This window comes from Eulemur rufifrons, chromosome 4 (assembly GCF_041146395.1).
Source record: "Eulemur rufifrons isolate Redbay chromosome 4, OSU_ERuf_1, whole genome shotgun sequence".
Lineage (NCBI taxonomy): Eukaryota > Metazoa > Chordata > Mammalia > Primates > Lemuridae > Eulemur > Eulemur rufifrons.
This window is the reverse complement of record NC_090986.1, coordinates 54,631,989-54,645,594: the sequence shown is the minus strand read 5'-3', so window position 1 is coordinate 54,645,594 and position 13,606 is coordinate 54,631,989.

Genomic DNA, 13,606 nt, shown 5'->3' with positions numbered 1-13,606 from the left:
GCATTATTCCATGGTAGTCAAGAGCTGCCATTTCAGCCCTGGACCTGCCTGTCTCCAGATTTCTCTTGTGTAAGAGAAAAAAAGCAAACTTGCAGTCCACTTTGGGTGTTTGGTTACATACACTTGTACTAAATCCAAAGTGACACATAATGGAAATAATAATCAGAAGAATATTGATATGATTAATTATGAACAGATTATTCCAGATATATTTTGAAGCTAAATAAACAACCGCTTTGCAAAAGTGGCTTAGAAGATTATGTTTTAGGTTCTGTGGGTCAGTAATTCCAGCAGTGCCCTAGAAAAACCTATCTCTGATTCTCAGTGTCTGGGGCCCTAGCTGGGGAGATTCAAAGTCCGGGATGATCCAATGGCAAGGAGTGGAAATCATCTGGAAGAGTTTTTAGTCATATGATTTGCTGATGTTGCCAGTGTCAGCTCACACCTTGGCTTGGCTCTAGCCAGAAAACCTACACGTGGCCTCTCTACAGGTTCGTCAGTTAGGGTTTCCTCACAGTGTGGTGGATCAGTAGAAATGGTATTGCCTTTTGTCATCTAGTCTGAGAAGGCACATAGTGTTACCTCCCCCTTACTCACAAGTTTCCCAGATTCAAGAGGAGGGAAAAAAGACCCACCTGTCAATGGAAAGAGTGTCAAAATCACATTGTAAGAAGAGCATTTGGGATAGGAGATGTTGTTGCATTCATCTTTCCAAAATAGAATCTTTCACCCAAAGGAAATAGAGAAATAGGGTTACAATGTAGTCGTCAGTTCACTAGGAAGATGCAACAATTCAAGTCTACATACATGAACTAATACATGAGCTTTAACATATGTGAAACAAAACTGACATAAACCACATGGAAAAATTGAGAAATCCACCATCATAATGAAAAAGTTTAACACACATCTCTCAGTAACCTATAAGTCAGATAGAAAAATTAATCAGCAAAAATAACAGAGAGTTGAGTAACACAACCAACAAGCTTACAAACATGGACACATATAGGACACTCCACAATTTGTGGAATAAACTTTTTTTTCAAAGATTTTAAAAGATTGAACACACATGAGGCTATAAGGTAATCTCAACAAATTTAAATTAATATGTGTAATACAGTTCATGTACTCTAATTGCAAAGTAATTTAGCATGAAATAAATAACAAAAATGGAATTAAAAAATAAAAAGTCTTTGTTACAGAATGACCTTTTTTCCTTTGGGTATATGCCCAGTAATGTACCCGAATGTTTATAGCAGCACAATTCACAATAGCAAAGATGTGGAAACAACCCAAATGCCCATCAATACATGATTGGATTAGTAAGCTGTGGTATATGTATACCATGGAATATTACTCAGCTATAAGGAATAATGAAGATACGACATCTCTATGGTTCTCCTGGAGAGAGTTGGAACCCATTATATTAAGTGAAGTATCGCAAGAATGGAAAAACAAGCATCACATGTACTCACCAGAAAATTGGTTTCCCTGAACATCACCTAAATACACATCTGGGAACGACACAATCGGATATCAGACTGAGGTGGGGGTGGGGGAGGGGATGGGGGTATGCCTACACAATGAGTGCATTGCGCACCGTTTGGGGAATGGTAACACTTGAAGGTGCTGACTCGGGAAGGGGGGGTGGGGAAGGGAGGGATATATACCTACATGATGGGTGCAACTCGCACTACCTGGGGAACAGACACGCCTGGAGCTCTGACTTGGGGAGAAAGGTGGTACATGATCAATGTATGTAACCTGCAATTCTGTATCCCCCATAACAATAAGATGAAATAAAAAAAATAAAGAAAGAAAGAAAGAAAGAAAAAGAAAATAAAAAAAAATAAAAAGTCACCACGTTATGAATTTGAAATATATATGTACTTCAAAAATACTTTTAGGTTGAGGAAAACATTGCATAGAAAAATAAAAGACATTAGAACTGAAAAATAACAAAACATTACATAAAATATTGGGATTTGGCTAAAGCAATATTTAAAGAAAAATGTATATCCTGACAATCTTTTGGTGCAAAAGAAGAAAAGCCAAAAATTAAGGAGCTAAGTCATCTAACACATGATAGATAAAGGACAACACGATAAAAGCACAAAGAAAGAAAGTAAAAAACCATAATAAAATAAGTAATTAGTGAATTGGACTTTAATAATATAGTGGGAAAGATGTAATAAATCATTTGGGCTGTAAAAATTCTAATAAAATTGTCAAACTTGTGCCAAGATTAATGCAAAAACAGAGTTGCAAAAGACATGAGTGCACACACATATGTGTGTGAGAGAGAGAGATGCAGGGAGGAAAGGAGGAATGGAAGAAGACAAAGAGAAATGATGAAAAAATAGATATATCTATAGATGTAGCAGGGATCAAACAGTAAGTATGAAACTATTATAATTTGACAGCGAAAATTTACGGAAAGTTTAACAAAATGAGCCTAATCTTATGAACATATATTCAAGAATAAATATAAATCTGAATAATTCCAGAACCAGTAAAAAATTAAGATATATATTAAAAATCCTCCCACAAAAATCATCAGGCTCAGATATAAAATTTTATTGAAAGACATTAAAAAATACCTAAATTATCATATATCATTTCTCCTCAAATATGTCTATAGGTTTAATGATGTTGTAATGAAAATCTTAACAAGATTTTCATGTATTGTTTTGTCTTTCTTTGAAATCACTTGGCATATAGATTCAAAATGTGAATGGGAATAAAAAGAATCAAGAATAGTGTCTCCTGAAGAAGAAAAACAAATTGGGCAAATCTGCCTTCATAGCTAGCAAGATCTGCACAAGCTAAAGTAATAAAATCAGAGTGATACTGGACATAGGAAGAACAAATAGACTTGGGCAGACAAAATACAGCATTACAGACCACTGTCAAAGGATGAGATGTCCAACTGGTGTTGGAACAACTGGCTATCCACATGAGAAGAAATTGGATACCAACTTGATACCATTTACAAATTTTAATTTCCAAAGATAATATGGGGGAACTCTACATTATTTCAGAACACAAAAAGATTTCTAGGTGCATGAATTCAAACCATAAAGAAACTATTGATGGAGTCTAATAAGTTAAATTGAAAATTTCTAATAATCAAAACATGCTAAAAAGGGAGATTGGAAGAAAATCTACAAACTGTGGTGTTTTTGCAATGTATATGCAAAGTATTAGTATCAAGACTAGGTAATGGACTCCCACAGTAAATAGGTTAAGGGCAAATAACTTAAAAGAAAAAAGTGTTAAAGTAGCTCTCAGAGAAAAATAATGACTTTTAAACATTTGAAAATATGATCAACCTCATTTGTAAATAGGAAAATGCAAATTAAAACTGCAGTTTGATATAATTATTCCCCAACATGGGCAAAAAATAAAAAATGCATATCCAATTTTAGTAAGGATGCAGAACAAAAGGAAATTTCATCTTGGAATTCTCATTCAATTCTGATAGAAGTGTAAACTCATACAACCTATTTCAGAGACAACTGAACATTACAGTGAACGAAGTGGAAGATCGATACACTCTAAGAACCAGCAACTTGACTTCCATGTGTGTACCAGAGAATATGCATAAGAATTTTTACAGTGGCATTGTATACAGCACAATTTGATTTGTATCAGATCAAAAACATATAAAATAAATGATAGGTTGTTTAGGAATAGATACACACATGGTAAAACTATTTTTTTAAATGTGTGGAATAATAAACATGACGTTCATGCTGGCAGATACCTGTGAAAAAGGGTGGCAGGGTATATATGGAGGAAGGGGCTTACAGAAGCTTCAACGCTCATAGTGGATATATTGATATTCATTTTTGTATTACTTTTATGCCTTGCAAATTTGCACCAATCAAGTATTTTATTGTAAAAAATTGTATTTGCCTCAAAGCATCAATAACTTCATTAAAGTAATGGCCTATGTTTTCACACTAGAAATATACCCTTAATGAAGTGACATAAGTCCAAACCCACCTGCTTCCCAGCTTACACTAGCTTACCTAGATGTTAGGTGGGTTTTCACAGAATATAGAGCTAACAATGGTTGAAATTAAAGCAAATGTGATTTTCTATCTGTTTCTGATAACTTATATGCCCCTACATTAAAAAACATAAATTATATAAAATATGTGCACACACATATATATATTATATATATATATATATATACATTATATATATATACACACACACATTTTTAAATGATGAAGAGGATATTCAATGTTTAAAATATGACATAAGGTATGTAAACATAAAATCTTTTAAAAAAGAGTACGTAATTATAAAACATATAAAATAATGTAAACATATACTTTCAATTAACTCCACAAAAACGTGTAAAATCTACACAATACTGTTTTGGTTAGAACAATCTATGAGATTATTACAATCCCTATATCCTGGGAACAAGAAGTATAATACACCTTTCTAACAGACGACAGATATATTTTTGTCTTCAGAGAACATGGTTTTATATTCATGCAATAACAAAAAGGAATTGCCTTTTCTTTCATTTGTGTTTATCATTTTTTTCATCTAGACGATGGCAAGTCTAGTTCTTGATAGTAGAAATTATTGGAAAGAAGAAAATGAAGTAGGCATTGCAGTAGTACTAGCTATTCTTGCATCCAGCCAGAGAGGAAGTAAAGGCTGGCACCTTAGCACTACAGTCCATCAGCCGAGCAAGTTGGAGGTGACGAGGGACTGACAGCATTGACATAAGCAGGTCAGAGTGCTCTGTTGGGCTCTCCCAACCTGGAACAAAGAATTAACATGGACAGGGCCATGCCACCCTCTAGCACAGGGATAGAGCCTAGAGAAATAGCCCAAAGCAAGTAGGGTATGAATCCTTTTTCCTATTGCATCTAAGTAAGCTCAGAAATGGTAACCCAAATCTTTTTCTATTGAAAATATCCAGAACCACAACTAAAATGGAAAAAGAATAATTCCTGACTTCCATTAAAACTTCAAAGGATTGAAAACTGTGGAATACTGGCAATTATTCATTCATATGAATACTAAAAATAGTTTAGGGGAGTGTTTACCAAATTAATGTCACTTGGATATTAGTACTATAAAATAGCATTCTAAAATACAAGGGTTTCAAGGCCACGTACATATAACCAATTGGAGGTCTTCAAGACCTCTTCATATAGCAACTTGGGAATTCCTGTGGTAAAGAAACCTATTCTTTTTTTTCTTAAGCCAGCATTCACCAAATTAACTTGGTGAGTTTTTCTTCTCTGTAACACTTCCTAGCATGTTCTGTAAATAGTGCTTTACTCAATCTCTTAATCTACTTAAATAGCACTTGGCAAAAGATAGAAGTATAAAAAAGATTTGAGACATAGTCTGTGCAAGCCTACTTTTTGGAATTTGACTTCTGAACCTGTAACTCTAGGAAGGATAAAGGTGACGAAAGGAACAAAGTTTTATTGAGAGTTGAAGTCTTAATTTTCTGAAAAAATTTAAGCTTTCTGAATCCAAGTAGGAATGTATACACACATATCACGTATGTTGTGTTTTAAATATTTGTGGATGTGGTTGAATATTATGTGTGTGTGCGTATACACTATGTTATAGTAGGCACTATATATGTAAATACTGAACAAGAGTGAAATACTGCCTGTCCTCATTAACTCCTTCTCATAGAGTAAGGAGATAAACTTTAATAAGCACCAAACTTTAAAATTTTTAAATTTAATACATATATTAAAACCCTGTTTTGATGTGATAAATAAAGCTAAAATATAGATAAGTAAATGTCCCCAACCCCAAAAGGAGATAAGAATGTAGCAGCCCCCTCCCCACCCACGTTTGTGAAGGAGGAGGAGAGGGACTGACCAGTGAATAGGAAAAAAATTGCAGTTTCATTACATCTAAATTAGGGTTGTGCGGTTTTTTTCTGTACTAAATAGAAAATAAACATGGGGCTCATATAAAGGATGAAAGAGTCAAGAACTACTTTAGGAAAATGATGGTTAAAGAAAGCCTGACTGGTTTAAACCTTAGGCGTGATACAATCAGAATTCTAGAAGAAAATGTAGGAAAGACTCTTACAGACATTGGCCTAGGCAAAGAATTTATGAAGAAGACCCCCAAGGCAATCACAGCAGCAACAAAAATAAATGAATGGGACATGATTAAATTAAAAAGCTTCTGCACAGCCAAAGAAACAGTCCAGAGAATAAACAGACCACCTACAGAATGGGAAAAAATTTTTGCGTACTACACATCAGATAAAGGACTGATAACAAGAATCTATTTAGAACTCAGGAAAATCAGCAAGAAAAAATCAAGCAACCCTATCAAAAAGTGGGCAAAGGACATGAATAGAAATTTTTCAAAAGAAGATATAAAAATGACTAACAAACATATGAAAAAGTGTTCAACATCTCTAATCATCAGGGAAATGCAAATCAAAACCACAATGAAATATCACTTAACCCCAGTGAGAATGGCCTTTATCAAAAAAACCCAAAACAACACATGTTGGCGTGGGTGTGGAGAGACAGGAACACTCATACACTGCTGGTGGGACTGCAAACTAGTGCAACCTCTGTGGAAAGCATTATGGAGGTATCTTAAACAGATTCAAGTAGACCTGCCATTTGACCCAGCAATCCCATTACTGGGCATATACCCAAAGGAAAAAAGGTCATTCTGTAACAAAGGCACGTGTACCCAAATGTTTATAGCAGCACAATTCACAATAGCAAAGATGTGGAAACAACCCAAATGCCCATCAATACATGATTGGATTAGTAAACTGTGGTATATGTATACCATGGAATACTACTCAGCTATAAGGAATGATGAAGATACAACATCTCTATGGTTCTCCTGGAGAGAGTTGGAACCCATTATATTAAGTGAAGTATCCCAAGAATGGAAAAACAAGCATCAGATGTACTCACCAGAAAATTGGTTTCCTTGATCATCACCTAAATACAAATCTGGAAACGACACCAATTGGACATCAGACTGAGGTGGGGGGTGGGGGAGGGGATGGGGGTATGCCTACACAATGAGTGCATTGCGCACCGTTTGGGGAGTGGTAACACTTGAAGGTGCTGACTCGGGAAAGGGGGGGTGGGGAAAAAAATATGAAACTATTGTTTTTAACTTGCACTGTTCACTTAATAATTTATCATGAATATTTCCCATATTATTTCATATCATTGTACAAGAAATAATGTATACATTATGAGGACATACTGTATCTAACAAGATATACTGTTAGACTCTTTGATTCTGTAAAATTAAATAAAAAAAAATGTAGCAGAAAAAAAAAAAAAAAAGAAAGCCTGACTGGGAAGGAGACATTTCCCCGAGATGTGAACAAAGAGAAAAATCTATTTGTGTGTTTGATGGTGGTAGAATCTTGGCAAGGAGCATTCCAGGCAGAGAAAAACACCCAAGGTTGTACAAAGCTTGGCATATTTGAGGAATTTTAAAAAGCAGTAATGTACCTAAAGAATCCTGAGCTTTAAGAGATAGGAAGGGCCAGATCTGCAGCTTCCAAAAGGCTGTAAGAACAAGCACGAATTTTATTCTAAATACAGTAGAAAACCACTGAAAGATTTTTAGCAATTCAGTAGCATCATCCAAACTACATTTTTTGCAACAAATAGGTGATGGATTGATGACGGTGAGTGTGGAGTCAGACACTCACTGCAGGCTCTTGCAGCAATCCAGGAAAGAAATGATGATGGCCTTGATTGAGGTGAGTTCATCAGCTGGCAGTTAAAGGGAGAAAGCGCATGTAATGAAAGGTGAGGCTGTAGGAGTGAGAAGCTGTGAAATCATCTGTGGGAAGAGAAGAGCAAGCGTCCTAGAGAAATAAAGTAGACAGACCACAAGAATTTTAATTTAATTGAAACAAAGCACCTGAGCGTTGTGGCATTCTCCATCAATGTTCGGCTGTTGAGGCAAAGTCAAAGAGGCCGGAATATCAGGGATTAGTCAGGTTTGGAGCTTGCTGGGGCTGCATGGAAAAAGAAACTGGAGGAAAGAAAATTGAGAATATTTCCAAGAGAATGACTGAAGTCATCTATCTCAGAAGCTAGGTGGTCAAGAAGGGAAGAGAAGCCAGAGGACAATGATAGGTAGAGAGAAAGGACAGCGATAAATGAAGAAAGAACTTTCCATGCCCTCACATCCAGAGATTCATGAAGCTATGAAAAAATAAAAGAGCCTCTACTTGAAAAAGTTACAAGGAACAGTATTTTCAATTTTGAATTAAGTCAAAAAATGTGAAGGGACTAATTTAAGAAAAAGATGAGTTTATGAGCAAAGGGATCCATGCTCACCAAGCTAGTGTTCCAGAGATAGGAGATAGATGGAGCTTGAGTCTGGTTCAGAGATGTGCAGAGTAGCATGGGAATGATTATCACTGCAAAAAGGGATGGCCAAGAAGAGGCTATAAGAATAATTCTTATAATCACCAAGATAAGTGTGGACAAGCAGATCTCCTGCTGTGTTCACAAATGCTTATGCCTGTTTATAAGATGGCATCTCTCTGATGTTTATTCGTGCTCATAGGAGGTTGCCAGCTTTCTGAGAGGGCTCCATGTGAGATAATAGCAGTTCTAAGCAGCAGTTCCCTGTGGATAGGCAGAAGATCTTGGTGAGCTTTCTTGCTGCTCCCAAGCAGCTGTTCATAGAGGACTGGAAGAGCAAGTTTGTGAGGCTTTTCAAGGTTTGAACTTTCAAGATTAAAACCATCCTGTCTTGCTTTCATCCTTCAGATTCTCACTCCACCTCTCTAACAGAAAGATCTACCTACAAGATAATCCGAACATGCGATTTACTCACTTAAAGTAACTCAAAGGATTCCTTGGCATTGACTCTTAAATTTGACTTACATCAGCATCACCTTTGAGAAAATGCAAATCTTGCTTTCCATCTAACAATTTTGCATCATTTCTGGAGGTTAATATATTTAATCTACTTTAATAAGATTTCTCTGCAAGAAATCAATATACTTGATAAGACTTCTCTTCAATTCTTATGCAGCAGGGTCTACTCTGTTCAACATATGGAAATTTCAAGTTAGATGGGATTTAAAAAAAACCTGCCATGATCTGGCACACAGCTATTTCTCCATATACTGCCATTCAATGTAGTCAAATCTAGTTTGCCTACCAAGGCTTACCAATCTATTCTGGCTTTACCAAATAGATGTAGGATCCTGGGCTATTGGGAACAGTTAAAAGTTTGGCATTCCTATTGAAAAACCATGTTGGACCTGACCCGTGTCCACAGAGTGCACTAAAGACTCACTGCAAGTCTTTGCCTCAGTATTCCCACATTGCATTGAATGAGCTGTGTGTCTGTTTTCCCTATTAGGTTTTAAATGTGTCAGGGATAAAGAGGTAGTTGTTCTCAGCCTTATATCTTCAGTTTTTAGCACAGTCCCTGGGATACATATTGTTTCTTTGATGCTTAAATAAACTAAATTGTAAAACTTTAAATTTAAATGGAAATGGAATACAATTGAAATGGAACTGGTATGTATGCTCTGGAAATAGACATAAGATACTCTAATCAATGGTAAGGAATTCCCAACTCAGGTTTGAATATGGTATTAAAGACAAGAGAAAACTTTACAAAAGATGTGATAGAAAGAAATCAATGTTTGAAAATTCTTAAACTCAATTTGGAAAACGTTGATGTAAGAGTAGAGAAATGTGTCAATCAAGGATGAGTGCCTATTGAGGAGTAGGGAAATGATAAAAAATGAAACATTGAAGAAGCACAAACCTCTGCTAGTGATAGCTCATAAACAGTCAAATTAAGCTCTGTTGCACTATGTTTAAAGGAGATTTTGACCTTTTTATCCCCTTCTTAGTATAACCTCAAAATGAAGATCTACCATATTTCCCTGGGATTCTGTAGAACATCTACTCCTGAGAGGACCTATTGATAGAAAAATGATAGGATTTAAAAACATCAAAAAATGAGTTTGAGTTCTGGTTCCTCCATGTCTTAGGTTGGTTGTTTGTTGTTGTTTTTTTTTTTTTTTTGCCATGAATTGAGTTCTTAATTTTTTCTGAGACTCAGTTTCTATATAATGAAGAAAATGATTCCTGCTTTGCGCTGAGTTTTTGTAAAGATCACATAAAAAAACATGTGAATGTGATTAACAAAGTGGAAAATACTTTACAAATGTAAAATCTTCTTATTTTTATTCTGTTCTCATTTGGTGCCTATTTCTTATATTTTTATCATGTTTTCCTAGAAAATTATTCTAGAATATATGCAATCATAAATTTTGATAATTATCAAAATTAATATTAAATTATTTTATTCAAACATTTAGCTATTCAAATAATTTTAAACTTAACACACATGATCTCAAGCACATTTGTACTCCATAAATCTATTGAAATTAAAAAAGGAATAATATAGTACTTAATTTGAATGACTATAATGGGCAAGAAGACAATGCCATTGTCATGACTAAAGCCAAAATTAAAATAAAACAAGTATTCTTACTTTAAAAAAAAACTTGAGACATTAATCTAATATAAATAATTAATTATAATTTGCAAGAGAAGGAGGGTAAAGTAGTCATTTCTTTTTTATGTTCTTTAAATCATGGATAAAGTATTTATAGACTTAAACTCCAGCAATGAAATGTTTGTATGAGATAGCATCTAACATACTCTTCCACTAATAATAGATTGTCTTCAAAATCTAAGAGAGATCTGCTTAAGAGCTGTGTGGCTTTGACAGAACGACAGTTGTGCTCTGCCAAGCAGGTTAAATCTAGAGTGCAGATATCCACAACCAAGCCACAGTCAAACCTAGAAAAACAATTTTGGCAGCTCAACAAAACACTGAAAAACATATTTGTGAAGGTTGTTAGTATGATTAGCTCTTGCAATCCAACATGTTATTAGGACCATTTGCTAAATTTTGTGGGTTTCGCTTCCTTTAATTTCAAGCATTATTTATCGGAAAGAAATTAAATTTTTCAATGGTTCATTTAAGTACTGAAACAGAAATCTTTCCCAAGAAGTGGATTTCCTTTGTTTCACTCTTAAACACAAATATGAAAGATCTTTTCTAATCAACATTCGTGAAACCACCTAACAGATTTTTTTATTTATATTTAATTTTGTATGAAGAAAGGGGTCTAACACATAGTAGGTGATTAGTGGATATATATTAAACATGAACAGGCATTCACAGAGCCACCTTAAATAATAAATAGTATGAAAAATAATGGCAAAAGCATATTTATAGTGTGAAAAGAATAAGTTGCAAGATCAATTGAGGCAGAAAAATTAAAATTTAATTTATTTTCACAACTAAGATTTTTTAAATCAGTTCCATCATACCACTGTGTTCTTTTAGTAATGAAAAATGGAAAGGCTTTGCCTTGTCTCAGCACTGTGCAGAAATGACAACAAGCTCTTGCTACAAACCACAAACAAAAGGATTCAAACATATATTACTAAGACAGTGCCAAGCCAACGGCTTTCTCCATCCACGAAAGGTATATGACTACATGTAAAATGGATTTTTGAAATAAGGGCCATATCTTGCCCAAATAATTACTGTATTAAAACCAATGTCATTTTGGTGAAGAGCAGGCAGGTGAAATATTTAGCTGATGACAGTCTTATCACATTACAGTTCTTTTGCTGTGCATATTTCTCCCTTTGTTCCTTTCCTTGATAACGTGGAACAGTAGAATGTTAACACAAGCTTCAAAAGTTCAATTTCCACCTCATATAATGTGTTTGACTAAAAAATGACATATTTAGCAATGCTCTGCTTCATCACTGTTAATCATTGTATTTTCTTTGAATTTATCCTTGAAAATCCCATCTACATTCTGTATCATATATTCAAGAACTTTACATCTTTTTCACTTACTTGTCTTTATTTTTATAATTTCTTACTGTGCTTTTTTTCCTTAATAAGAATCTTGAAAGAATCTACCTAAGGAAAGGCAATTCATAAAATAAGAGTGTACCTTCTAGCAACTTAGATCATCCATATTTTTGTTACACAACATAAAAATAAGGCCAAATGGCTGAATTGGATTACAATCAGAATTGCTGCTAGAATATCACAAAGTCCATCATCATTACCAGTGGTAGAGTTGGAAAGGCAATTGAAACTTAGAAACGTATTTTTTAATGGTACATAGGAAAAATGCACACGGCACTAGATATTGAATTTTCCTGACTTGAGAAAAGTTATAATCGTTTCTAATTTTCTTTTATGTAATATATGACCATCTGAGATCAAGCAAATAGAAATTTCTAAATGTCAATGTATAAAGTATTTTGTAAACAAAAGACACAGCCAGAAAGTCTGCTGAATTTCTGGAGTTGTTTCCTGCACTCTGAAGTTGATAAGGCAGAGGGCTGTTACAGCATTAATTGCAGCCTTCGTAACAGAAGAATGTGTTTTTCAGACTTTCTGAATTTAAAGATGTATGATCTATGCAAGCTTCTCTGCTTTTATGGTAAGTTGTTATGTAATAATGAGATAAGATGATTTAAATGGTGACTAGTGGACAGCGTCTGTTTCACAAGCAGTTTTCCAATCCTGTTACACTGTTTGTCTCAAAATACGTCCATGGCATCAGCCTTACTTTTCAGATAGGAGAGTGAAGGGGAGACTTGGCTTCCCTGCCAGAGAAGAGGTGCCAGTAATGGGGCGCAGCTCTCTCAAGGGCATGAAGCAAAGGGCGACCAACACCTAGTCCTGTGTGCAGGAGGTTCTGGACTTAGGACCACATCTGAAGCTAAAGGCTTCCAGCAGAGGATGGATTTAAAGGTATGAGCGGTTTCACTTAAAGAAGAATTAAGAAAGACTCACGGAAAAATAGGTGGGCAAGAACCAGAATGCTTCTCTGTGGCTACTACTGCAGCAATGTTCAGAAGCTATACAGGAACTAGTAAAGTCACAGGCTGAAAAAGAAAAAAGTTCTCCAAGTAATAAATACTGAGAAGGAAGGGTACTACAGATAACCATAATTTGTGTTTGCATGAGTGATAGAGCTTTGTCTGGAGCTTGGAAGAAGTATGGAAAAAGACTGAAGTAGGTATCATCCTCTGCTTCTCAAAGCCAGCCAAGTGGCAGCTGGGGCTTTTCACAGCTGTGGCAAGCGTTCTCCAGCCCCAGCTGCTGAGACCTGAGACTACTGCCAATTAAACAAACTGATACTTTCCTGGTTTCCCTTGCAAAGGACAACAAATAATGCTCCTTCTCGCATTTCTTTCATCGACCTCAATAATTCTGAAGATACTGGAAAGTTCAATCAAACTTTCAAACAGCCCACCATACGTACTAAAATCCGTTTTTAATAGATCTCTTCCACAGTCTCTGTATCAAAAGCTATGTGGTCTAGTAGCCATGTTACCAAAGTCTTTAATCTCTGTATTAACACACACTGCTTTCCATTATCTGTCAGACAAGTGGTTCTCAGGTGATTAGCATGCCCTCAAATCTGTGGTTAAGATTTACACCATTGGGCTACAATCACTAAAATATGACTCCTGGTTCCGAGACAATAAATGGCCACAAAGGCCCCAGCTCTCATATACTC